The sequence below is a fragment of the Oryzias melastigma genome, linkage group LG20 (assembly GCF_002922805.2).
Source record: "Oryzias melastigma strain HK-1 linkage group LG20, ASM292280v2, whole genome shotgun sequence".
NCBI classification, from domain to species: domain Eukaryota; kingdom Metazoa; phylum Chordata; class Actinopteri; order Beloniformes; family Adrianichthyidae; genus Oryzias; species Oryzias melastigma.
Window position 1 is genome coordinate 2,217,702 of NC_050531.1, and position 24,117 is coordinate 2,241,818.

The window sequence follows — 24,117 nt, forward strand, 5'->3', positions numbered from 1 at the left end:
TGCCTCACATAAAAAAACATATTTCAGGATTTTCCTGTCGTTTTTCTGTCATTTGGCCCCAGTTCATTTCACAGCAAGCGAGCGTTAAGCGAGACAAAGACGGGAATGGTGGCGGCGGCGGCGGCTGATTGTTCAGCCTCTTCAAGTGTTTTTCCTATTTTTAATTCACAAACCTGGCAACCCCGAACACCGAGTCCAAATTAGAAAAACACAGAAGGTAATTACAATCAAGCAAGTGGTTGCCTGGCTAACAGGCCTAATCAAAGGCGGCTGGGGGGGGGCACGCCGTGCTGCTGTTGGTCTGTGAGGAAGACGGGAACAAACAGGAGAACGACGGAGGCAGATCTGACTCAGACGGACTGATTGTAGCTCCTGCACCATCTGGATGAGTCATCTGCTCGTCTTCATCGCTCTATAACAGGCCGTCATAACCGTCATCATCACCGCTCGCTCGGCTGAACCCCCCCCCGGTTAACACACTTATATGAACGGAACTTTACCAACTTTGCTGCAAAATGAAGCCGTTTGCTCTGTAAGCAGAAGGCTTCTTTAGACACAAAAGCATAAAAGTTCTGAGCAGAAGGTGAATCCAAATCTGAGCTTTTTCTGTGACGCTCTCTGACACAAATGGGGGGGTCCATCCAGCAGCCCCTCCAACTGTGGGATGAACCGTCAACAGGGGCACTGCTGGGGGGTTTCAAGGCAAAAATGAACCGGACCCCCTCCAAAAACCACGATAATTGTAGAAAAAACCTTAAAAAAGAACATTTTCTCTTTAACTTCTCACCCAGACAGTTGGACACATTTGGAAAACTTGTTTTTAGAAATAATGATTATGTGTATTAATGACCAAGGTACGGAACCCCTAAAGAGACATTAAAGAAAAAAAATGGAAGTAAAAAAAAAAAAAATTGGTTTTCCAAAAATTGAAGAAAAAAAACTGGTTACTGTCTGGTGCGCATCAGTTAGTGACCAGGACATTTTATTTTTCTAAAACGTGAAGTAAAAACAAACAAAAACATTTTTGGTTAGTAACTGATGTGCACTAGATTGTAACCGGTGTGCACCAGTTACTGTCCAGAATTGTATTTTTTTACTTTAACTTTCTTTATGGGGCCACTACGTATTTTTTTGCAAAATAATATACATATATTTTTATTTCCTTTTTTTTTTTTACTTCGATGTTCCTTTAGGGGCTCCTCAAAAAAGGCAATAAGAAGCAAAAAAAAAAAAAACGTGTTTTTTTTTGGTGATTTTTTTAAAAATGTTTTGGAGAATTAAAGGATTAGTTAACGTCAAATTCACAAATCTTTAAATAAGTGTAGATTCTCTGATCTTGATACTTTCCATCATTTAAAGACAAAACATGAACAAAATAAGAAAAAAATATATCAAAATTCTACTTCAGGATTCATCAAAAAGATAGTAAGAATCGAGCAAAAGAAAAAAACATAACACAGAATTATTTTAAATAATTGTTCTTCATGTCCCAGACCGCCTGATCTAAACATTTTAAACACATGAAAATGGTATAAAATCCCTCATATGGAAAAAAAACTGATCAGCTGCTGCATTTTAAATAAACACTATAAAACACAATGAAAATATAGACACTTATTCAAAACATTTTGATGGTGATGCAAAATATTTAAAAAATGAAATAAATGTAAGTAAAACACTATAAAAAGTAAAACATTGGATCAATTAAAATAAGCTTTAATTATGTAAAATTAAAATAAAAAATTAAGGATGAAAATTAAATGTTTAAGTTGAGTAAATCATCAACTTAAAATTTTAATTTGAAGAAAACTAATCATTATTCCTGTAACAAATTACAGAACCTTTTTTTTTAAAGTCATTTTTCACAGTGCATATAAAGGCTGTAAATTTAGATAAATTCATGTGGATCAAAACTGGGATGAAAAACTAAAATTGAAAATATGATGGTCATAAACTTTATTTATAAAGCACCTTTTAAGATCGAGATCCCAAAGCCTTGCAGCAGCGTACTGGACAACATGGAGCCGTTCTAGAGATTTTTTGCTTAAACATGTGAAGATGAAGTAGCAATAATCAAGAAGAATGGATGAGCATCTCCATCTCAGAACGCAACACAATTACCCTCAGTTTTCTAATGTTTTTTAAAGGATAAAAACAAGAACGATCAAGTAACCCGGCGTCTGTGTCACAAACGGGCAGACAGCTGGTTCCACGTGCTAGAAAGTCTACAAAGCTAAATCAGGGTCAGACGGGCAGAGGTCAGTCACGAGCATCAAAGGAGAGAGTAGAGATGTCAGAGTCCAGACGAGGGTCAGGGCAGGCGGCAAGTGATCAGAGTTAAAGTAGGATTAGAAACAGAAGATCTGGTTCACATAGAAACGCTCGGTAATGCAGGCAGGGTGGCACAAACAATACTTCGCACTGAATACTGACAGACAAGGACCTCAAGGACCTTAGCTTCATTTAGCTGGAGAAAATTATCATTAATCTAACTCTTGATTGAATCCAAACACCTGCATGAAATCTGAATTTGACAAACATCCTATGGATTAAAAGACATAAAACTAAATATCATCGGCATAAAAATGATGAGAAATATCATTTAAAGAGCTAAAAATATACAGCAAAGGCAGCAGATATAAAATGAACAATAGAGTTCCCAAAATATTATGAATCTAAAGCTGGTGAAGATGTCGCCACAATTATTTTATTATTCCATAAATCAATACAAACTCCTAAAAATCTGATCAGAAGCAGATCGTGAAAACTAAGCATTAACATAAAATAGAATAACTTTTCAACAATAAACCAAACTCTGCTTGACTTTATTTAATAATTCCTTTATTCAATGAATCTAACGTATCATAAATGTGGATTGTTTGCATCACTGCAGAAATCTCTGAGTAATTTCACTGTTATTTTCTTCTTAAGATATTTTTCTTTTGTTTTTAATCAATGCATTTCATGATTTTTATAATAACTTTGATAAATCTGATTTAGTTGTATTATCTACAATCAGTGATTTAAACAAACCAATAAATCTAATTTAAATCTAATAATCTGCTTTTACTTTAAAGGTTTAACTTTTGTGGTAAAATTATTTCCCCATTTGTGAAAAATGATTAACTTCTTTTTGAGGATTCTGAGAATATAATATAAAAAAATAAAAACGTGGATACAGATGATGATTGTCTGGATTATTAATATGTGATCAAATAAAGAGAAATTCTTCTGGAACGACTAAAGACAGAAACAGTGAAACATGAGAAGCTTTTAAGATGAGCAAAAATAAAAATCCAAGCAGATCTGGATTATGGATTATGGATGAATCTCTCGATTCCTGTTGTTACTGTTTTGTTTTCGGAGTCTCAAACAACATCAGAGCTGTTTGTAAATCCGCCTCCCTGAACTCATTTAAAGTTCCTCCTAAATGCGGGTTTCCACCAGAGACGGGACGCTCTGCGCTCTCACCTCAGCAGAGCGCCGTCCGGCTCTTCCACACACCTCCTGGAGTCGTGTGCGTGAAATCTGCGGATGAGAGGAATTAGCTCCTCGACCCCCCCATCCTCATCCTCTTCTCCATCTTCCTGTTCGGGAGCAGAGGCTGAGGGTCCTTTGAGGGCCCATCTGTTGTGCTGTCGAAGCTCTGGCTCAGCCGCCGCTCGGCCGGGGCCAGATGATTAGGACGCCGTCCAGGGGAAGCACCTTGGTAAGCTCCTTCAACATGCCTGGCTCCACAAAAGATTAGACGGAGCACGACATGCAAACCTGATAATCTGGCTGCAGAAAAGGGACGAAAAGGAGCTGCAGCACTCTCCAGCAGCGGAAAGCAAACATTCAACTAGAAACGTTGAAACGAAAATGTTTGCTTAAGATGTTAAATAAAGGTACTGTAATTGCTGAAGGGACTTTGCTGAAAATGCTAAAGCTATTTGCATAATGCTAAAGTTGCTGAATGATTTAAAGTTGCAGAAATTGCAGAATTTACAAAAAGAAATTAAATAATTTTTTTTATTGAAAAAATGCTTAAAAATTTAAAAATGTATAAAATGTATAAACTTAAAAATGAGCTCAAAAATTCTGTGAAAGTATGATTATCTAAAAAAAAAAGTGAGCACATTGCTTGAATACTAGCTTAATTCAGAAATAGCCTTAGAAACCACAGAAGATTACAAATTAGCCAAAAAAGCTAGCACGATGCTAAAATATTACCTTAACTCAAAATTAGCCAAAAATTCTCAATATGTGCAAAATTAGCCAAAAACAAAAAACAAAAAAAATGCTAAATACAAGCTGAACTCCAACGTTAGCACATTGATAAGGTATTAGCTTAACTCAAATTTAGCCTAAAAAACAGCAATAGATGCCAAATTAGCTAAAAAAAAGTTACTAAAATTATATCTTTACTCAGAAGTAGCCCAAAATACCTTAGTAGATGCTAAATTAGCTAAAAAATGATGCTAACATGGTGCTAAAATATTAGCTAAATTAAAGAATAGCCCAAAAAACGTATTAGATGCTAAATTAGCCAAAAACGTTAGCATGTTGCTGAACTATTAGCTGAACTCAAAATTAACCTTAAAATCCTCTTCAGATGCCAGATTAGCCAATAAAGCTAGCGCACTGCTAAAATATTAGATTAACTCAAAATTAGATCGAACATCCACAGTAGAAGCCAAATTAACTAAAAAGAAAAAAAAAAGCTGACACATTACTAAAATTAATCTTAACTCAGAATTAGCCCCCCCAAAACTTTGTAGAGCCCAAATTATCCAAAAAAAAAAACAACACATTGCTAAATACTACCTTCCTAACTAACTTCCTGATTAACTCAAACATCCTCAGTAGATGCCATATTAGCTAAAAATAAAAGAAGTTAACACATTACTAAAATATTGGCTTAATTCAGAATTAGCACAAAAAATCATTAGATGCCAAACTAGCCAAAATATGCTAGTATGTTTGTAAATACTAGCTTTATTCCTAATTAGCCCAAAAAACCTCAGTAGATGCTAAATTAGCCAAAAACGTTAGCATGTTTTCCGAACTATTAGCTAAACTCAAAATTAGCCTTAAAAACTCCATTAACCTTGATGTTTTTCACATGATAAACGTTTTGATAATAATATTGCAAAGGTTTCGAAATGCGCAAAAACTGTATGAATTTTGTGGAAAAACAAAAAAAAAATTCTGTCAAATTTAACAATATCAAAAGTAGGAGTATACATTTTCTGAACATACTGAATGTTCCTAAATGCATAAATGTCAATCATTGGAAAGTTTCTTATTCATTTCAATCGGGATGAAAAATTTGCATAAATTTGCATAAATAAAAAAACGTGAAATCTACAAATACCAAAAGTATAAGCAGGAATGTCCTTAACAAGCTGAACGTTTTGATACAAAGATTGCAGAATTTTCTGAAAGTGTGATGAATTTTTTATGAATCAAAACACATATGACAGAATAAATTAGAAATAATAGAGAAACGGATCACTATATGCAATAGGAATTGTTTCTTAAACTCAGCCGACGTGAGTGGAGAGGACGAGGTCAGTCGGCTGCTCTATGGATCATCCTCCTCGTTAGGAGGAAAGCTCGATCCCACATTAATGGCCTCTGTAATTGCAGCGTTTATTTCTTTCCAGCTGTGACTAACAGAAAAATCAAGAAGCGAAAAGGCATTTTTCATCATCACGGGTGAGGACGCCTCAGTGACAGCGCGTTTAGAGAAACAAATGAAGTGGCGGCGCGGCGGATTACCAAACAGAAGTGACTCTGCAGACACTTTCTCTGCTCCAGAGCAGCTTTGAACCCTGAAATCCAAACGTTCTCGCCGTCTCCTCTGCATCACAGCGATGAGGCGGGAACAGACTCTGACACGTTTCACGCCAAATCACCCCGGAGAAAAACAATAAAAATTTAGCTTCAAGAAAACATCAATTTGACTATTTATGGCCAAAGTGAACACCCTAATTTAATTTAGATGAGAAGTTTTCCATCTTTGTTGATCATGAAACTTTTTCCACTTTAAAATCGTGGCGTTCACAGGTTGTGCAAAGACACAGGAACTCAGCAGAGAGAAAAAAAAAGAAGATCAACCTGGTATCCTCCCAGCAACTAAGTGTTCACATCTGTCCAGCGAGGACAGATGTGTATTCTTAATGTAATGAGGTTGCTGTTAATAAAATAGTGGATTCATGTCTGTTATTTTATTTATAAAATAACCGTTTCAGTGACCTTAAAAGTCGGATGAGGCTGAAGTTTCATGACATCTAGTGAACAAATACAGTTTAAAGCAGCTGCAGATATTTTACAGAGCATAAAGATAAACTTTACCCTTAAAAGTTAAGCAAAACTGGAGGAAAAGAAGAAGAAGCCCATCTCCGCCTCGTCTGTGAACATATTTGATGTTAAACCTGAAAAAGGTCGTCGTCCACTGATTCAGATCTGAACTCTGTGCTGAAGGAAACACTGAAAAGTTTCAGCTGCTGACGGGAGAAGGAAATAATCAATAAGGAAGGGAAAAATTAAGCTCAAAAAAGAGAAAGCATTATAATAACGGTGACCTCAGAGCCGTCTGGCTAAAAACGGAGATCTCTGCTTTCCCTAAAATCAATACACTTAAAGCTTGAAGGAGTAATTACTGGATGACAGTTCGGAGTCCTGCAGAGTTTTACAGAAAGTTTTTCTGCTGAGTGGATGCAGGAGTCCTAACAGACATGTGTCACGGCTGATCTGATAGGCTGCTGGCTCGGCTCAAATCCGGCAGCTCTGCGACCGGTCCTTGTTTATTTCTACAGCCGTGTCACATGTCACCGCTCTCTCAACATATTTGTCCCCAAAGCTGGGCTCTCACATGTCTCTGCTTACCGGCTCAGCCTAAAAATACACCCGTCCATCACTGTCCCGGCGCTCTACTACCTACCGGCACTCAGTCAACATCCAGCTAACAAACGTTGAAACGTTCAGCTTCCAAGGTTACAGAAGACTCTGATGTAAAAGTGTCTAAAGATCATTTCTATCCAAACAAAACCCAATTCTATCAACACCTAAGAAGGAGGGGGGCTGAGGACTTTAAAAACTTGGACCAAGTTTTGTATCCATCGTTGTTCATCATGACAGAGAAGGCTCAGTCTTAAGCCATAGTCACATACACCTGCACAGGTAGTACCGTTAACGGGTAGTCCGGTCCGTGGAGCGTCTCAAAGGGAGTATAGGTGTGCCCTCCAGCTCCCTTGAGGCTTATACTGACACCACAAGGGACATCATGACAGTGGAATGTACCATTGTTGTGTGAGGTAAATGTAAGGATAAAGGTGCTGTCGTACGATGTTCTTACGCCACACTTAGTCGTTAGTACTCTGCGAGTACTGGCTCCTTTACTTGATGAATGAATTCCTGTAGGATGTCGACACAAGCTACACTCTGATTGTCTAATTTCCTCATTTCTAAGAGTTAACAGTGCAGCAAAGAGTGCGCACGTATCACCTGAACACCACTAACAGAATCCTTGTTCGGTCTGCAGGATTTGGGGGTTAAAAACAGGAATTATCAGTACGACACGCCTGTGTCTCACCCACTTCCCCCTTACATGTTGAACATGTGTTCACTACAACCCGTCACCCGCAGCACGCCCATAGAAAAAAAGTGTGCATTGACATTTTCTTGCACTGAGCGGTCAATGCGTCTCCTCTAACTATTAATCTAATTGGATTTGCGATAAAAAATGCTTTTAATGGAAAACTTTCAAAAAGGTTTTTGTGCTTGGAGGAAGTGGTTTTTGGGGTGTATTGAAATGGGCATATTTCCTAAAATAGCTGGGGCAGCAGTCTAAGCAAAGATCCCCAGACTTCCCTCTCCCCGGTCACTTCCTCCAGCTCCTCGGACCCCGAGGCGTTCCCAGGCCAGCCGAGAAACATAGTCTCTCCAGCGTGTCCTGGGTCTTCCCCGGAGCCTCCGCCCAGTGGGACATGCCTGGAACACCTCACCAGGGAGGCGTCCAGGAGGCATCCGGACCATGGCCGATCCATGACTTGGTGTCACAGAACCCCATAATTTATCCTTCATGATCACTTTTAAAACAGTTAGCCCTTCCGTGAATTAAAATGGACACATCCATACATCACAACCAAATCAAGTTCCCTGATTGGTCAAACTTTTGTACGTAAAGCCTGAAAATGATCGTAGAAATTTGCGTAGCGATGTGAGAATGTGAGAATTTTGAAGCCCAAAATGTGCGTTTACACACGTTTGCATAGACTTTTCATTGGATGAGGTCACTTGAACGTGTGTTACCAAGAGCGTAGAACGTAGCTTCTGGATTTACAAAGAAATAGTAAATGGTGTAAACTTGTGAAGCGCTTTTCTACCTTCTTTAAAGGCCCAAAGAGCTTTACAGTCACACACTGGTGGTGCACAACACTGGCACCAACCTATAACCACCAGAGGCAATGTGGGGTTGAGTGTCGTGCCCAAGGACACTTCAACACCTGGACAGGCCAGGTGGGAATTGAACCTAGAACCTGCCAATCAGAGGTTGACCTCCCTACCGCTGCACCACAGCCACCCAAGAACCAGAAGTTCCACTTAAACCTACAGAGAGGCCAACAGGTCTGACTGTCGCCATAGTAGATTTGATGAACAAAGATGTAACTAAAGATCGAGTTGTCCTCAGTTCCTTTATCAGGAATTGAACCCATTTCAGAAAACAAACATTTGCCCCTCTTATGCCGAGTCGCTCCCCGGTGGTCATCAGCTCCGGCTGCACAATCAGTGACGACCAGCAGGACGTCGTCTGAAACTCGTCTGCAGATCAGCGTTTACATCCAGCTAATCAGGCTTCAGCGTGGCGCTTTAGCTATAAAAACATTTCTCTGTCGTCCCTCAGCTCTACAATCAGGCGATGCGTTTGAGTGCTGCTAAAAAACCCGTTCTTTCCTTTATTTCAGTGGTGACTTTGAGACCCTGAAGGATGAGAAAGTGCTGCAGCTCCGTTTCCCCTGAAAGAAGCTTACAAACGCACGAATGTCCTGAAACATCAAACTATTCTCCTTCAGACAAGCATGCACGCCGAGCGGGTGCACAGATTATGCATTAAGTCATGGTTCCTCCGCTCCAGCACGTCTCCACAGTCACACAATGCAGACAATAATTCACGGGTAAACATCCAGCTCTGCAGCCCTTCTCCCTCTTTTATCCTCTCTCATCTGGATGCTGAGGGGGAGGAATATTTGCTTCTTGCAGATGCTACCAATGTACAAAGTGCCATCATGTCCATTGTTTCCCGTTGATGTAGTGCTTTTCCTCGGCGGCCTGATTTGGTGCCCCCCCCCCAGTCAAATTGCACTCCAAACAAAAAGGTGCGGATGCTCGCGCTCGTGTCGGGACTCTTTGTTCAGCAGGTGGGAGTGAGATTGGCAGAAGAACAGCAAAGGCAGCGGCTTACAGGGGAGCCAGCCTTTATCGACCATGTTGGTGGGAGCGGGAAACAGAGCTGGGGGGTTCACACTCCCCAATCCTTTTACTGAATCTGAATGAGAATTCATCGCTCGTCTTATTTTCCTCGCTGAATACGGCTGTTGTTTGGTTCTGATGTGGCCCAAAATTCACAAACAGCTTCAGATGAGAGACGACTCATCGGTCGTATTGATGAGGATTTGGAGTCTGAACTCAGTGAAATCTGCAGTCAAAACCAGAGATTCACCTTCAGGAAAAAGTTTCCTTTCTTGGTATTTTCAAAAATTACAAAAAAAATTGTCTTAGTGTCACAAACGGGCAGACAGCTGGTTCCACGGACAGCTAAAAGTCCACAAAGCTAAACCAGAGTCAATCACGATCATGGGGACATCAAAGTAGAGACCAGGTAGGGGTCGGGGCAGGCGGCAGGAAATCAGAGACTATTAAATATTAGGTTCACAGACGATCTGGTTCGGATTGAAATGCTCGGTAATGTAACAATACTTCGCACCGAGTGAGGCTCTGTCCAGTGCTTACGTTATGTGTGTCATTGAGAGTCAGCTGAGCAGCATCCGCGGAGTGTGTGCTGGGGTTGTTGGGAGATGTAGTAAGGTCAGTACTCCGGAGACAGCTCATACCGGTGACCAGAGGGGGAGACAGAGTTCTGACTCCTGACACTTAAACTATGTTCACACCGGGCTCGGAAACACATGTTCAAACGACTACTTTCAATGAAAAGTCTATGTGACACGAGTTTCTACGTAAGTTTCATAACACTGAACTCACATTGAAAGTTAAACCAGATCAACTTTTACCAATCTGTAACATAGAGGCTGAGGCGTTTGGATCCACGTGCAATAGTCTTTAATCATCGATAAGAGTAGATCAGGGCAGGAAAAGGGCGGAGTCAAACAGGAAAAGGTCAAAACACGTGAGAGGCTGTCAAGAGAAGACTGCTCAGAATGATTTGGCAAGTAGCACAAACAAGACTTCGCACTGAGCAGTGCTCACAGTGGAGGTGGTTACTGATGGGAGATGTAGTGTGACGAGAGGGGAGAGTGTGGTGGCTCCCTCTGGTGGTCAGCAGAGGGAAGAAGGGCCTGACTCTTTACACAGTCAGGGAATTGGATTGGGTAGTGGCTTAAGGGTAGTGTCCGTTTCAATTCACTGAAGTGGTTTTAAGCTGATCAAGAAAGAGAAATTAATAAATGCAATTCTATTATGTTTTCTTATATCGGAATGTAGCTGTGAGAGAAAAAACCTGGAGCCAGATTCACCAGATTTGGACCACTTTGACATTTTTTGTACCAAAACTTTCCCAACTGTGAGTACATGCGCTAGTAAGTGGTAGCGACAGTTCTGTGTGAACACCTAATGATAAAAGTTCAATTCTATTCTACTCTATTCTATTCTACTCTTTTCTTCTATATTCCATTCCACTCTATTGTACTCTACTCTATTTTATTTTACTCTATTCTAAAGTATTCCATTCTACTGCATTCCACTCTTCTCTACCCTTTTCTACTATTTTCTACTATATTCAACTCAATTCCATTCTACTCTTCTATACAATACTCTATTTTATTATATTCTACTCTACTTTATTCCACTCTATTCTACTCTGTTTTTATTCCACTTTATTCTGCTATATGCCATTCTATCGTATTCCACTCTATTCCAATCTTTTCTACTCTATTCCATTCTATTATACTCTACTTTCTTCTACTCTATTCTACTCTTTTCTTCTATATTCCATTTCGTTATATTTCAGATCTACCAAAGGGGTTCCCGTGTTCTTTGTTGGGATGTCCAAAGGAGTTTTTGATTCAAACTGTTTCTAGTTAATCTGCAGTCTGTCATCACTGTCAACCACTATTCTTCCAACTGTTTTGGGTTTTTTGACCATTGATCCGTCTCAAACGTTAAAATGTTTGGTCCTTGACATTTTGTTCTCCGCTTCAACAAAGAAATTCTTTTTGTTTATTGGTGAAATTCATTAATTTGAAGCAGTGTTTAAGGAGGACCAGGTTTCTCACACGACCTTGAACACCTGACAGAAGAGAACGAGGAAAATGTTGTTTCTGCTTCCTGCTAGTTAACCAGTTGACTGAAGGCTGACCTCACCTGTCGGGGCGACTCAGGTGTCTGATCCAGTTCAGCAAAAGCAGTTAGGAGGCTGTTTTCTGACAATTTCTTGAATGTTTTTGCAAAAACAGAGTGATTTTCAGGAACAGAAAGTTTAAAGAAAGATTCGCCAGATTGGATTGGTTTTCAAAGGTTAGATCAGCACCAGCAGGCAGGAGCCCGTCAGCAGGGGGTGGACACCAGGAACCCCATGAACCATATTCCCTTTTTACTGAGTTAATTACAGCAGACTAATCTAACTCTTCTGAACTCATATTTATCCCCAAATCAGCCCCAGCAAGGACGTCCTCAGTAATTACTCTGTAATTCAGATTCATGGGAGCAGGTGGAGCCGGCAGACACCTGCGGCGCTGCCAGAGGAGAACCAAGGAAATCTCAGTCAAATGTGAAATAAAGTCAACTGCAGGAAGAGATTTAGAAAGATGATTGTTGAGGAATTCATTTTGGATTTCCCATTAGAGAGAAAGAGGAAAATATTCAAACTGATAAAAATGAAGCCATAAGGAGCAGCTCCTGAACACGGAAGATAATAAATTACAAGAATATTAAGTTATTAATCCTCAGGTTCATATCTGAAATGGAATTCTTCCACTTTTAAAGCAGCTGAGCTGAACTAACGAGAGGAAATATCTTCATTTGTAATGGTTAGTTTGCTGCTTTATGGTCACACGTGTGACTGTGGAGCTAAAATGTACACAAGGCAGTGAAATATTCTCATCCTAAATCCAATTTTTGTTCTTACTGTGGTGAGAGAGCTCCTTTTTCTTACAAATAATCTAAGAAAAAAGTCCAAATCTGTTTGGTTCACCAAAATTCAACCTCTAGTTAAATAATCCACAGCATGAGACCGAAAATCCCACCATCATACTACCACCACCATGTCCAACTGCCGTTTTGATGCTTTTTTTAATCACACATTAGCCAGATGTAATGCTACGTTCACACCAGGCTGGGAATCGCACGTTTAGGCCACTATTTCCAACAAAAACTCAGTGTAAAAAGGCAAAACTCTCAAGTTCACGTGTTGCTACGATTGTTTTTAAGTCCGTTTTCAGGCTCTACGTGCAAAAACTGAGCTGAACGTTTATTGAAGTTAACCAGTTGACCAATCAGGGATGTGGTAGTGACGTATAGGTAGTGTCTTTTTCAAAACATTGAAGGGACAACCGTTTAAAAATGGATAAAGTATTTCATCCAGGGGCGGACCTACCATGTGGCAAAAGGTAGGCAATTGCCTATGCCTTGGGGGGCCCTTCAAGCTGAATACTTAATACTTAATTAAGTGTCTTAATAAAGTGTCTAAATGAGTTCAATGTTCATTATTATCATAAGAAACTTAAATCACTAAAACGGCATAAGACTGCTTTGTTTCGTCCTCCCCCGTCCTTCTGCAGAAATGGAATATTCCAGCAACAGCAAACGGAGAGAAACTTTTCAAAGAAATAAAAACACAAAATAAACAGTAAGATGAGGTGTTGTAATGTGAAAAAAAGGAAAGAGGAGAAAAAAAAAAAAAAAAATGTTGCTGCACTCCCTAAAGTGCAGGAAGACGAAACAGGATAAAGGTCAGAATTAAATGTTTTGGAGCATAAATATTATGAAAATAAAACCCTAAAATTGTGGGAAGAAAAAATTTTCTTTCATGAAATTTTAACTTTATTTAGAAAAAAATTGTAACTTTTTAGTCATAATTTTGGGACATTTTCCTTACAATTTTATTTCTTTATTTTTACATAGTTATATATGATTTTCTTTCATAAGGAACATGGGGGGGGGGGGCAGAAATTTTTTTTTTCAATTAACGGCACACTACAGTAAACTGTTTAGTGTTATTTATTCTACTCTGTTCTGTTTTTTTTACTCTACTCTATTCCACTCTGTTCTACTTCATTCTACTCTATTCCATTCTACTCCATTCTATTCCACTCTACTGTACTACACTCTATTCTGTTCTACTCTATTCTACACTAATCTATTCTACTATACTTTATTCCATTCTATTCTGCTATATTCAATTCCATTGTATTCCACTCCTTTCTATTCAATTCTACTCTACCAAATCTCCTCTATTCTCTTTTATTCTACTCTATTCTACTCTATTCTGCTTGATTCTGCTCTACTTTATTCTACGCCATTCTATTCTACTCTGTTTTATTCTACTATATTCCATTCTTTTGTAATATATTCTATTCTATTTGAAATGTAAGATGTTGCTTTAAATCTGTATTATTCCTGATATTAATGTGTGTTTAAATAAATTAACTCAATTTATCATCATCATCTTCATCCTCATCTTCATCTTCATCCTCCTCTATCCGTCTGATCCTGATCCAGATCTGTTCCTACGGTGATCCAGAGTGGAGTCATTCCTACCAGGATGACAGTCGGAGTCTCTGCTGGTCCACAGAAAAACGGAGAAGCTGAAATGTTTTTCCTTCTTTCACCTGCAGCACCCCCCCCTCCGAACCCCCCCCCCCGAGTCAAATAAAGGAGAAGTTGATGTCGGAGCGAGTTTGATCTGAAGCTCCTGGATGTGATCACAGAACGAGGACCGGCTGGAACAACACCCACCTGAAGACGACCGCCACGCAATCCTTCTGTGGATTTGCATTTAGATGGTTTTTACCTGCAGAGGGGGGGGGTTAGGATGTCATGCAGATGTGAAGCAGGAGCCCCCCCCCACCAGCAGCCAGAAGGAGGGGGGGGGCTCTAACAAGATAATGGGGATCAGAGGGATGAAGATAGTGAGGGGGGGCTGGAGCACAAACAGCTCCTGCTGAGACGCCAAAGTGATGTGACCCCCCCCCCACAGCTCATTAGCCACATTAAGGTAAAGATGGCCGCCGCGGCGGTTACCTGCTTGCATCTACTGACTTTGATTGCAGGGATTTGGTTTAAAGGGGGGGTTAGAGCCTCATGTCAGGGACTGGGGGGGCTGGTCCTCATCTGCAGCATCCACACAAAGCATATTTAACCACAAAAGAGGCCAGAAAACAGCCGCAAAATAAGGACGGGCTGAACATTTCTGTGGCCTTGACAGACTTAAGTAGCCAATTACTTGATGGGGAGCCTTTCATCTGTTACTTCAAGGAGGCAGAGAAGATAATCACCACTGTTAGTCCCCATTTGATGTGACCGCAGCCACCTATTACCCCATAGCCTGGAGCCCTGAGTGTGGGAGAGGGGGGTATCTTCGTCATCCTCGCCCCAAAGGAAAGAAAAAGAAGAATCCTCTGAAACGAGACAACCACCCTCCATCGTCAGAGGACGCCCCCCTGTTCTCCTGTAATCGTCCCTCACCGCATAATTTAAAAAAAAGATCATTTTGGGACATTAGTTCTGCTAATCAGCTCTCTAATTGCAGGTAATTAACAGCTGAGGGTGTGTGGTGTCACCTCTCCTCCAGCCGGCCTGCAGGAGAACGTCTGTTAATCATCGGCTTCTTTTTTTATTTTTAAACTTTTTCATACATTAAACATCAGAAGTAAACAGGGAATGTTTGGCTTCTCACAGCTATTATTTATGAAACTGTTTGATCAAAGAAAACAGATTCATTGAAAATTAATGACACGGTTTAATCCAGCATTCCTGAGGTTTTTGTCACAGAAAAACCTATTTGGAAATCACTTATATTGAAGCGGTTTGTGACAGGAACTCCAGATGAAGGAGTGGAGCCGATCCAGAGGTCGGGAGGAGGCTTCCATCTTTATAACGAGAATGTACAACCTGTGATAATGCTAGTGTGAATGCTTTTTGCTGAAAATAGAGACACAATATATTTTAATTGCTGAAATTGCTAAAGCTATTTGCAAAATGTTAAATTTGCAAAAGACTACAAAAAAGCGCTGAATTCGACCTAAATTTCTGAAAAATTTGTAGTAAAATCCCTAATACATGCCAATTTTGGAAAAAAATTTAGTGTCAAATTAGCTAAGAAAAGCTAGCTCATTGCTTAATTACTAGCTAAACTCCAAAGGAGCCAAAATTCCTCAGTAAACTAGTCAATTGTTAGCCTAACTTCAAAAAAAGCATAAAAAAAAACTTTAAAAGAAAAGCCAAAATTAGCCAAAACAGCTAGCATGAAACTTAAAAAATAGATAAACTTCAAAATGTCCTAAAAAATGAAAATAACCTAAATTAGCCAAAACAGCTAGCATGAAAATTAAAAAATAGATACACTTCAAAATATCCTAAAAAATGGAAGAAAAAAAACTAAATGAACCAAAACAGCTAGCATGAAGCTTTAAGAATAGATAAGCTTCAAAATATCCTAAAACAAACCAGAAAAAAAACACTAAATTAGCCAAAATAGCTAGCGTGTACATACCAGTCAAACTCCAAAAAATCCTAAAAAAGGTAAAAAGCCTAAATTAGCCAAAACAACTGGCATGAAGCTTAAACAATAGACAAGCTTAAAAATATCCTTAAAAATGGAAAAAAAACTAAATCAAACAAAACAGCTAGCATGTAAATATTAGCTTAACTCCAAAAACCCCCAAAAACCTAAAAAGAAAAGCCAAAATTAACCAAAAACAGCTAGCCTGAAGCTTAAACAATAGATAAACTTCAAAATATCCTACAAAAAACGAAAAAAAAAAACTAAATGAGCCAAGATAGCTACCATGTAAATATTAGCCTGAATTCAAAACAACCTAAGAAACGTAAAGAGATGTGAGGTTGGCAGGGAAACCTATTCCATCTTATCCAGTCGTGTCACGTTTCGTCTGTTTGTTTTCTTATCTCTTCCTATGCCGGTATTTCTTTTCCATTTCTTCCTCTAGTGGCGAAATTGTGCATTTCTGTAATTCGCCACAGAAATGAGCTAGAAACGTACTTTTTTTTCCCCAACATCCTTATATTTTTTTCTCTTCTCGACTGGGCCGGATTAAACCATCTGGGGGGCCGGACGGTGAACGCGTATGTTTGATACCTCTGATCCAGAGGATCATGGGAGAAAGACCAAAATATTGAGCTTTTTGGTTTTAATTGCCGTGTTTGGAGGAAGAATAATGAGGACCATCCAAAGAACGCCATCTGTACTGTGAAGCACGAGGGTGGTAGCATCATGCAATGGGGGGTTTTCTCTGCACATGCGACAGGACGACAAAACAGTATTAAGAAAAGGATGAATTGTGAGGATACCTCAGTCAGAGCACTGAGGATGGGTCGTTTCTGTCTCCCAACATTTATTTAACCTTTATTCTACCAGGAAGTCCCACTGAGACTCGATTTCTTTCAAGGGAGACCTGACAATGACCCCAACCACACAGCCAGGAGAACCAACTCTATTGGCTCCATAAGAAGCAGATCAAGGTTGTGGAGTGGCCTATCCAGTCTCCAGACCTAAACCTTTGGAGGAAACTCAAGAAACCTGACTGATGTAGAGAAGATCTGTGAGGAGAAGTGGGCCAGAATCCCTCCTCCAGTGTGTGCAAACCAAATACTAACATTGGTTTTCTCAGAACTTCAAATACTTATTTGCAGCAGTAGTATACAAATGAATTATCTTAAAAATACGATATGATTTCCAGATTTTATTCTAAGATTATGTCTAATAGTTGACATGTAAGATAAAAATCTCAGACCCCTCCATCACTCTTCAGTGGGAGAACTTGTGTTTAAATACTTACTATTTTTCTATTTTTTTCTGATTTTTCGCTTGGTAAGTTTTGTTCATGCACAAGTTTTGTCATTTCAATGAGACAAATATGCACTGAAGGCCGAGACTATTGTGACAGGACACCTAAAATCCAAGCCAGGAGATCCTGAAACCGCAAAACCGTCAATTTCCTATCAACTAATGTGAGAAGAAATCAGCGTAATTCAGAGAAATGACACGAACGCGTCTGACGAATGGAGTTCAGATGCAAACAAACATCCCAGCGGTGGTCCAGGCTTCATCTTTCATCCATTTCATGCTGTTTGACTTCACTTACACAGTTTGCTGCAAACACTTTGTGTCCCGCCGAGCGGATGTCTGCGGCTCCGTCGGGATCAGGTCAGCCGTCGGGAAGCAGAATTCTTCAGGGTCGTGATCGCAGAGCCATCATTTGATGAGAATCTTTGACGGGTCAGAAAACCTTCGGTTCAGGAGGGAAACAAACCAAAAAGAAAAACTTTTCAAACCATTTCTGTTGCCTGAATTAATTACAAGTCTCGCTCTGATTGAAGAACACAATGAGGAGCGGGAAGACGGCGTCCGCGCCTCTCAAAGTGTGAAGAAAAAATGTTCGCTTTTGTTTAGTTATTTGATTGTTTCTTCATGCATATTTTAGTTCATTACCAGCATCTAAATTGCTTTTTATTCACTTTTCTTTTACAAAAGTTGGACTTTTTATCCCAAAAATATTCTCTTCTTCAAGAAAACATTTTATTTACTGATTCTGTACATTTAACTTATTATTACATTTTTGGGAGTCTTTTCTTTAAATAAAAGATTTGTAATTTCCTTTCACACAAAAATAGGAGAAAAACAGAAAAGTGAAGCTGCTACTCATTGATAGAATTCTTATTTTTAGAGCAAAATCCCATTTTTGGTTGTTTGTTCCTGTGATTGTTCAATATCAAAAAGCAGCTTTTTGTCAGCAACAGTTCAGAAACGGACCGAACGGCTGTGAAAAGAAAGAAAGTCGCTCATCTCTTCAGTTTAAAGATCTTTGGAAGCTGGAAACAGCAGAACTGAACATTTGCAGGGACGGAAACATCAGTTTGAGCTGCAAAGGTTATGGAAACTAAACGAACTTCTGAGGAAGGAACTGAAAGGTCAACAAGTGACTCTTTAAGGAGATTTATAGCAAATTTACTCCTCAGAAGCAGAACTTTAGAGGACGACAAGCAACCAAGAGAAAGACTAAAAGCTGCTTTTCCATCATATTCTGAGAACCGAGTTTATTCCATTTTATCTACTGAAGTCACAGGTAAAATGATGCTTGAATCCAGTGTTCTTCAACCAGTGTGCCGTGAGAGATGTTCAGGTGTGCAGTGGGAAATTATTCATTTTCACTGATGTAAAAACATTTTCTATCACCAGAAGATCTTCTCTGTTTTCATCCAAGCAGCCTCTGATAATCACTGAATAGTTAGGAATATGAAAGACCATAAAATATTTTTTTTCTTTGTGTTCATTTGATTACAATAAAGACTTCTGATAAGAATGACGGTCCTGCTGTTTTTTGGAGAAGTCCCGCCCCTCCAATTGTCTCCACCAATCATCCTTTGAGACTTAATCATGTCGTCAGTCTGACCAATCAAAAGTGAACAATTCTATTGAACGTTAGCATCAAGCTGGCGGACTTTAGCTTTGTGTGCTAAATCAATTTATATCTTTTGTGAATTGATTATTGATCTATTAAACTTAAATCGATTCAAATCGATTATTCGACTTTTTAAACCCAGCTCTAGAGATTAACAACAAAATGCAGGCAGCTGTGACGGATCCAGGTGAGCCACAGAAAGGGGGCGGGGTCAATCTGGGAGAAGCCAATAGAAATGTGCATGAAAATCAAACCGGAACCCAAAAACGAAGCCCATAGACACTGGACCCCCCCACACGCACACACGGAAACCCTAAAGAACCTTTTTTTCCTCTATCAACTGGAAATCAAGCAGCTAATAGATTTTAACAAAACAAGAACCTTTCTTCAGCTCTTTAACGTTTAGACCCCATAAATGTGAGAAAAAAAAGGGAAGTTTCATCTGGATTTCACATGAAAAGGAGCCAGCTAGGAAAAGTTTTCTTCATCCGATTCTTCTCATTGGTCCCATGAAGTCACATGATTGGATTTGTGGGTAAATGAGATGCTTTAATCTCATTGGATGTGAAAAAAAGGAAAAAAAACCTTCAAGAAAATGAAATGACAAATTGTAAATTGACTCCGTGACACAGAGTCTGTATATGAAATCAATAAATCAAAAATATTTTCCTCCTGCTTTGTTGTGAAGATGCAAATGAGAACACACAGAAACAACAGTTTTATCCTGCTTATCCGTTATGAGCTCCGAGAATCCAATTTACTGTAAACACAGAGGCTCCGTGCACAAATGACTGCGCTTTAAGTATCATATATAGAGAAAAAAGCTAAATAATTCAGTCAGCTCCACGCAGACGTGTCTGAAGAGTCGTCTAAATGCTGCTGAGATGATCTCCAGTCGGATATGAAAGTGAAGAGAAACATTAGAGCTGCAGATGTTGGTTTTTATGAACATAATGCCATAAAAAGTAAACTGAAAACAGTTTACAGGATAAGTTTTAAAAAGTTTTCTTTAAACTATCATTTTTCTGATTTTCCTCAGCTTATTTAGTGCAATCATCTGGTGCAGCACGTAAGTGCGTCTGCTGGTATGGTAATCATAGCTTGCTGTTCGATCATAATGTTGTTTAGCTCACAGAAATGGATTTATTCTAAAATACTGACAGTGAGAGGGTGAAGAGACGAGGAAAAATGTGAAGATGTTCCAAAGAACTAATTTTGTCAAAGATCTTCCCCCGATGTTCCTCAGTTTCCTGGTGAAGGCACTCGTCCGCTCAGACCCACAACGCTTCGCCGTCTTCCCCACTAATGATTACCTCTCTATTGCAGTCTGCAGCAAACATCTGCCATCTCCTTCCAGAGCAGGACAAATGTTCCCAAACAGATCGCAGTCGGTCTGTCTGAACCGTCCGTCATTCTCATTACAAGTACAGCCAGCTGTTCCGGAGGACTCGCTTTTCCTGCCAGGATTCAGCCGCAGAGAAGACGTGGATTCACGGACGCCATCGCCAGATCGGCCGTCTTCTGACAACGCGGCGCGGCTTAACGAGACGTTTGTTCGCCAGCAGCTGTTCGGTTTTCTCACAGCAAAAAGTTTGATAAAGAAACTTTTTATGAAAAGAGATGGAGGAGAAAATCCAAGAAACTTCAACTCCCATGATGCATCCTGCCAGCCACCACTTGTCTCTAAGTGTGTGACGGTCCACTACAGCCCTTTCCATTGATTAACCTCTGAAATGTCAGAGTTCTAAAGAAAAACAAAGTAGAACTATGTCTAACTTCCTCATAGACAAACATAGAGTTATCATGATGCCTCTAGTGGACATTTAAGGAACTTCAAGTTTAGTACTTCAAGATTGAAAAAGTAAAAATATGAGAAAAAAGTAAAAAAAAAAAAAAAAAATCTTAATAAAAAATGTAATAGTTTTCTTTAAAAAACTTAAACCTCTGCTAATGGAGTAAGACATATGATGTACAAAAAGTCTTATTTTGAAAAAAAAATGGAGTCAGTAAGACTTTTTCTAATAGGATTATTTTGCTTTTGAAAACCTTTCTTGATCAGATCAAGCAGAGGATTTTTATTTGATGACATTTCAGTTTTTGACAGCAGTTATTCAGACTGGAAAAGTCTGTTGATCCGGATTAAGTCCGGATCGAGTCTAAAACCCTGCTGTTGGTCTGTACTCAGACTGCTGTCTCTCCTGTTGTAAACAAAACCATGTGACTAAAGATCTCTTCAGTCATTGGCCAGGACAGGCGGGGCAAAGTAACAAGGGAAAAATTAATAGAAGTCCTGCGCTTGTAAGTCCTGTTGAGGGGGGGGCGCCGGGTGCTTTTAGGACGCTCACACTAACGAGTTTGTCATTGATTTTGGCTCCCATCAGACGGACGTGAACCCAAACGTTTCCTTCAGGCCGACGGACGCCCGTCAAACGTATTCGGAGGCTCGAGCTCGTAACCGTGTTACCGGCTGGTCCTCGTGACCTCCTTCAGCCGCAGTTCAGCTGACCGTGGAGCAACTGTGGGAGTAAAAGACGAGGAAAATGTCCTCAAATCCACAGATGAACAGCAAAAGACGTGAAAACGTTTTTGCTCTTTTTTTTTTTTTGCTAATTAAAGTTAATTAAATAATATTAAATAAACAAAGTACCAAAGAAAACATAAATGACGTTTTTAGATGATATTTTCACCAAAAGTTTTTCTTTCCTTCTACGCCAGAATTCTTCTGTCAAACTTCCGAGTTTAGGTACAGGAAAGACCTGAGCAGACGGCTTGGACCCAACAGGTAGACTTACTGTCATGTTGGTAAAAACTCCACCTTATTCTACTGCAGGGGAACCAAAGTGGTTGATCCACGAACTGAGGATTTTCTCAGGATTTTCTAAGGGAGGGATATTAGTTTTCATGCACTCTCTAAAACGTTTAGTTCCATCTGGTGTTGGGTACCGATTAGTTTTATTTGGTTTCTGGGCCAAAGCGGTTCTTTGGTTTCGGTTCCTAATAGGTGCCAATTTTGGTGCTTTAGTAATAAAGAATAATGCCTACATCTTCCCAAATCAACACATTTTTCTTCCCAAGTCACATATTGATGCATGGTGAAGACCTCCGCGTCAAAAATGGATGTTTTGGGTGTCGTCGTTTTTTTGTTCCTATTAAATCAGAGCTCCCCAATCTTTGAGCCCCGCCCCTTTTTCACCGGGTGGTGAATTTGCTGGTCGTGTGGGTGTTTGTGAATGTCACACTTCCAAGACACGGATCATCTTGGTTCATTTATTGAGAGAAGTTATACAAAAAAAATCTAAAAAAAAAAAAGAAATCCTTCAAAGATTTTCTTGTTACCGGGGCTTTGATCTCAGTCGGGGGTGTGTCTAGATGACAGCCGCTTTCATGGTGTTTATGTGACTGAGTTTGAAGGCTGTCCTGCATTAATCCGAGAGCGGGAGAAAACAGAAGACCATTTTTATTATTTTCTCACCGAAAATAAGAAAAATATCGCAGTTCAGGAGACCCGAGCAGGCTGCCCCCGCTCTCTGCAGTGGCTGTCTGTCTGCCGGTGTATTGAGCGAGCGGTTCTATGTCTCTGTCTGTCTCTCATTCTCCTACAAATGAATGTTAGCTTTCCATGAAGCAGAAAGTTTGGAAAAACTTCTAAAAATATTTTTTAAAGATCTATTTTAGTTTCCAACAAAGTGAAAGCAGCAGCCCTTTCTGGACAGAAGTGACCTCCCCCGTGCTGGAAGGATGTAAAATCCTCCAGATCTTTGAGTACTTTCCATCACAGTGGCGACACCGCGACCCCTCCTCAGCTCAAGCAGAGCCGGAGCCTCTTCTTCAGGAAGAATCTCAGCCTGAGATGCTCTGGAGATGCAGCTGTCTATAGCCGCACGCCCTCCTTTGTTAATCAGCCCTCGTCTCACATTTGGAGAGGACTCGCGTCCTCAAGGAAGGATGAAGAGGGGAAAGTGGGAGTTGAAGAGGACGATTACTGTGGCGTCCACTCTGGACAAACAGGAGACTCTTCAACTCATTTCTTTGAAGTTAACTTTCAGTTTTCAGTTCTCTGAATTCAAAAGGAAGAGCCAAACGTTTCTAAGAATGAAGATATGAATCTAAGAGCACAGAAACTTCAAAGTTTACCTTTTGTTATTCGTCTCTGTAAACTCAAAGTGAGACTCGAGACCCAGAAAACATTCTAATTTAACTTCATACTTGTACGTCTGTTTCATTTAGTGGAGATCCATGTGAAGAAAAAGATCTTTTTCATTTTAATCCAACCCTCTTCACCCAAGCCCCCCTCCCCCATCCATCAAACCACATAATGATAATTCATGTAAAGCAGGGGTGTATAAGTCAATCGAACAGGGGGGTAAAATCCAAAACACACCTTAGGAACAGGATAAAAATGTATTAAACATTAGAACTAAACTTTTAAAACTTTATGATTGTAACTTTTTAATATAATTATGAACTAGATATGTAGCATAACCTGCAATAATGCTAGTATAAATGCTGTAAACTGAATTTGGCCGCTGAAGATGCTGAAATTGATGGCTGAAACCACTGAAGCGAGTTCACCGTTTCCGTTCTCCGGTTCCTCTGCTAACGTGGGAGGATGTTTGCGTTCTCAGAAGTCAATGTACTCCGACAGAAACGCGTCTGCTTCCACCTGCGGCTCAGATCTGCTTCTGTCTCTGCTAAAGACTCGTTTTCCTTAACGAGCTCCTGGCTGACTTCTAACTGACAGCTGCCAGAGTCCGGCCGCTTCGCTGCCTTTGGATTCAGAAACCGTGGACGTGTGTTCTCTTGAAGCAGGAGAAGATGGGCCCGGTTCTGGTACCAGCTCAATGACATCCGTGATTGCAGCAGAGGAGGCGGCATGTCATCCTGAAACGTCTGTCAGCGCGTTGGAAGGCCAGCAGCTCCACTAAAAAAAACGTTTTGATACGGAGGAGGAAGAAAAGCAAACGATTCCAGGGGAGGGCGAGGCCGATGAATAATGGGGCGGTTGGGGGTGGTGGTGGGGGTATTTACTCCCAGCTCTTCTTGACAGCTCAGTGAATGTGCTGCTTTTCTCCCTTTTAACTCTTCTGCCTGCAGAGGAACAATTAAAAAAAAGCTGGCTCCTGCCACGGCGATGATGATGGAATACTGATGACTTCCTCCGCATTGATTTGTTTTGGAGCTTCTTTTTTTTATTCTCCTTGACAGGATGAAAACCTCAGCAAACTGAAACTTTTATTATAGGGAAATAATACATGATGAG

General features: G+C 40.0%; 1 long non-coding RNA gene across 1 annotated transcript in view; it reads right to left on the reverse strand.

Annotated features, from left to right (window-relative positions):
• The window catches only part of LOC118600286, a 19,264-nt gene extending 1,468 nt beyond the window's left edge, over nucleotides 1-17,796 (reverse strand). Inside the window, exon 1 of the long non-coding RNA XR_004949908.1 lies at nucleotides 17,541-17,796. This is a non-coding gene — a long non-coding RNA (uncharacterized LOC118600286). The remainder of the gene's footprint in view (nucleotides 1-17,540) is intronic.
• Between the last annotated feature and the right edge of the window lie 6,321 nt (nucleotides 17,797-24,117).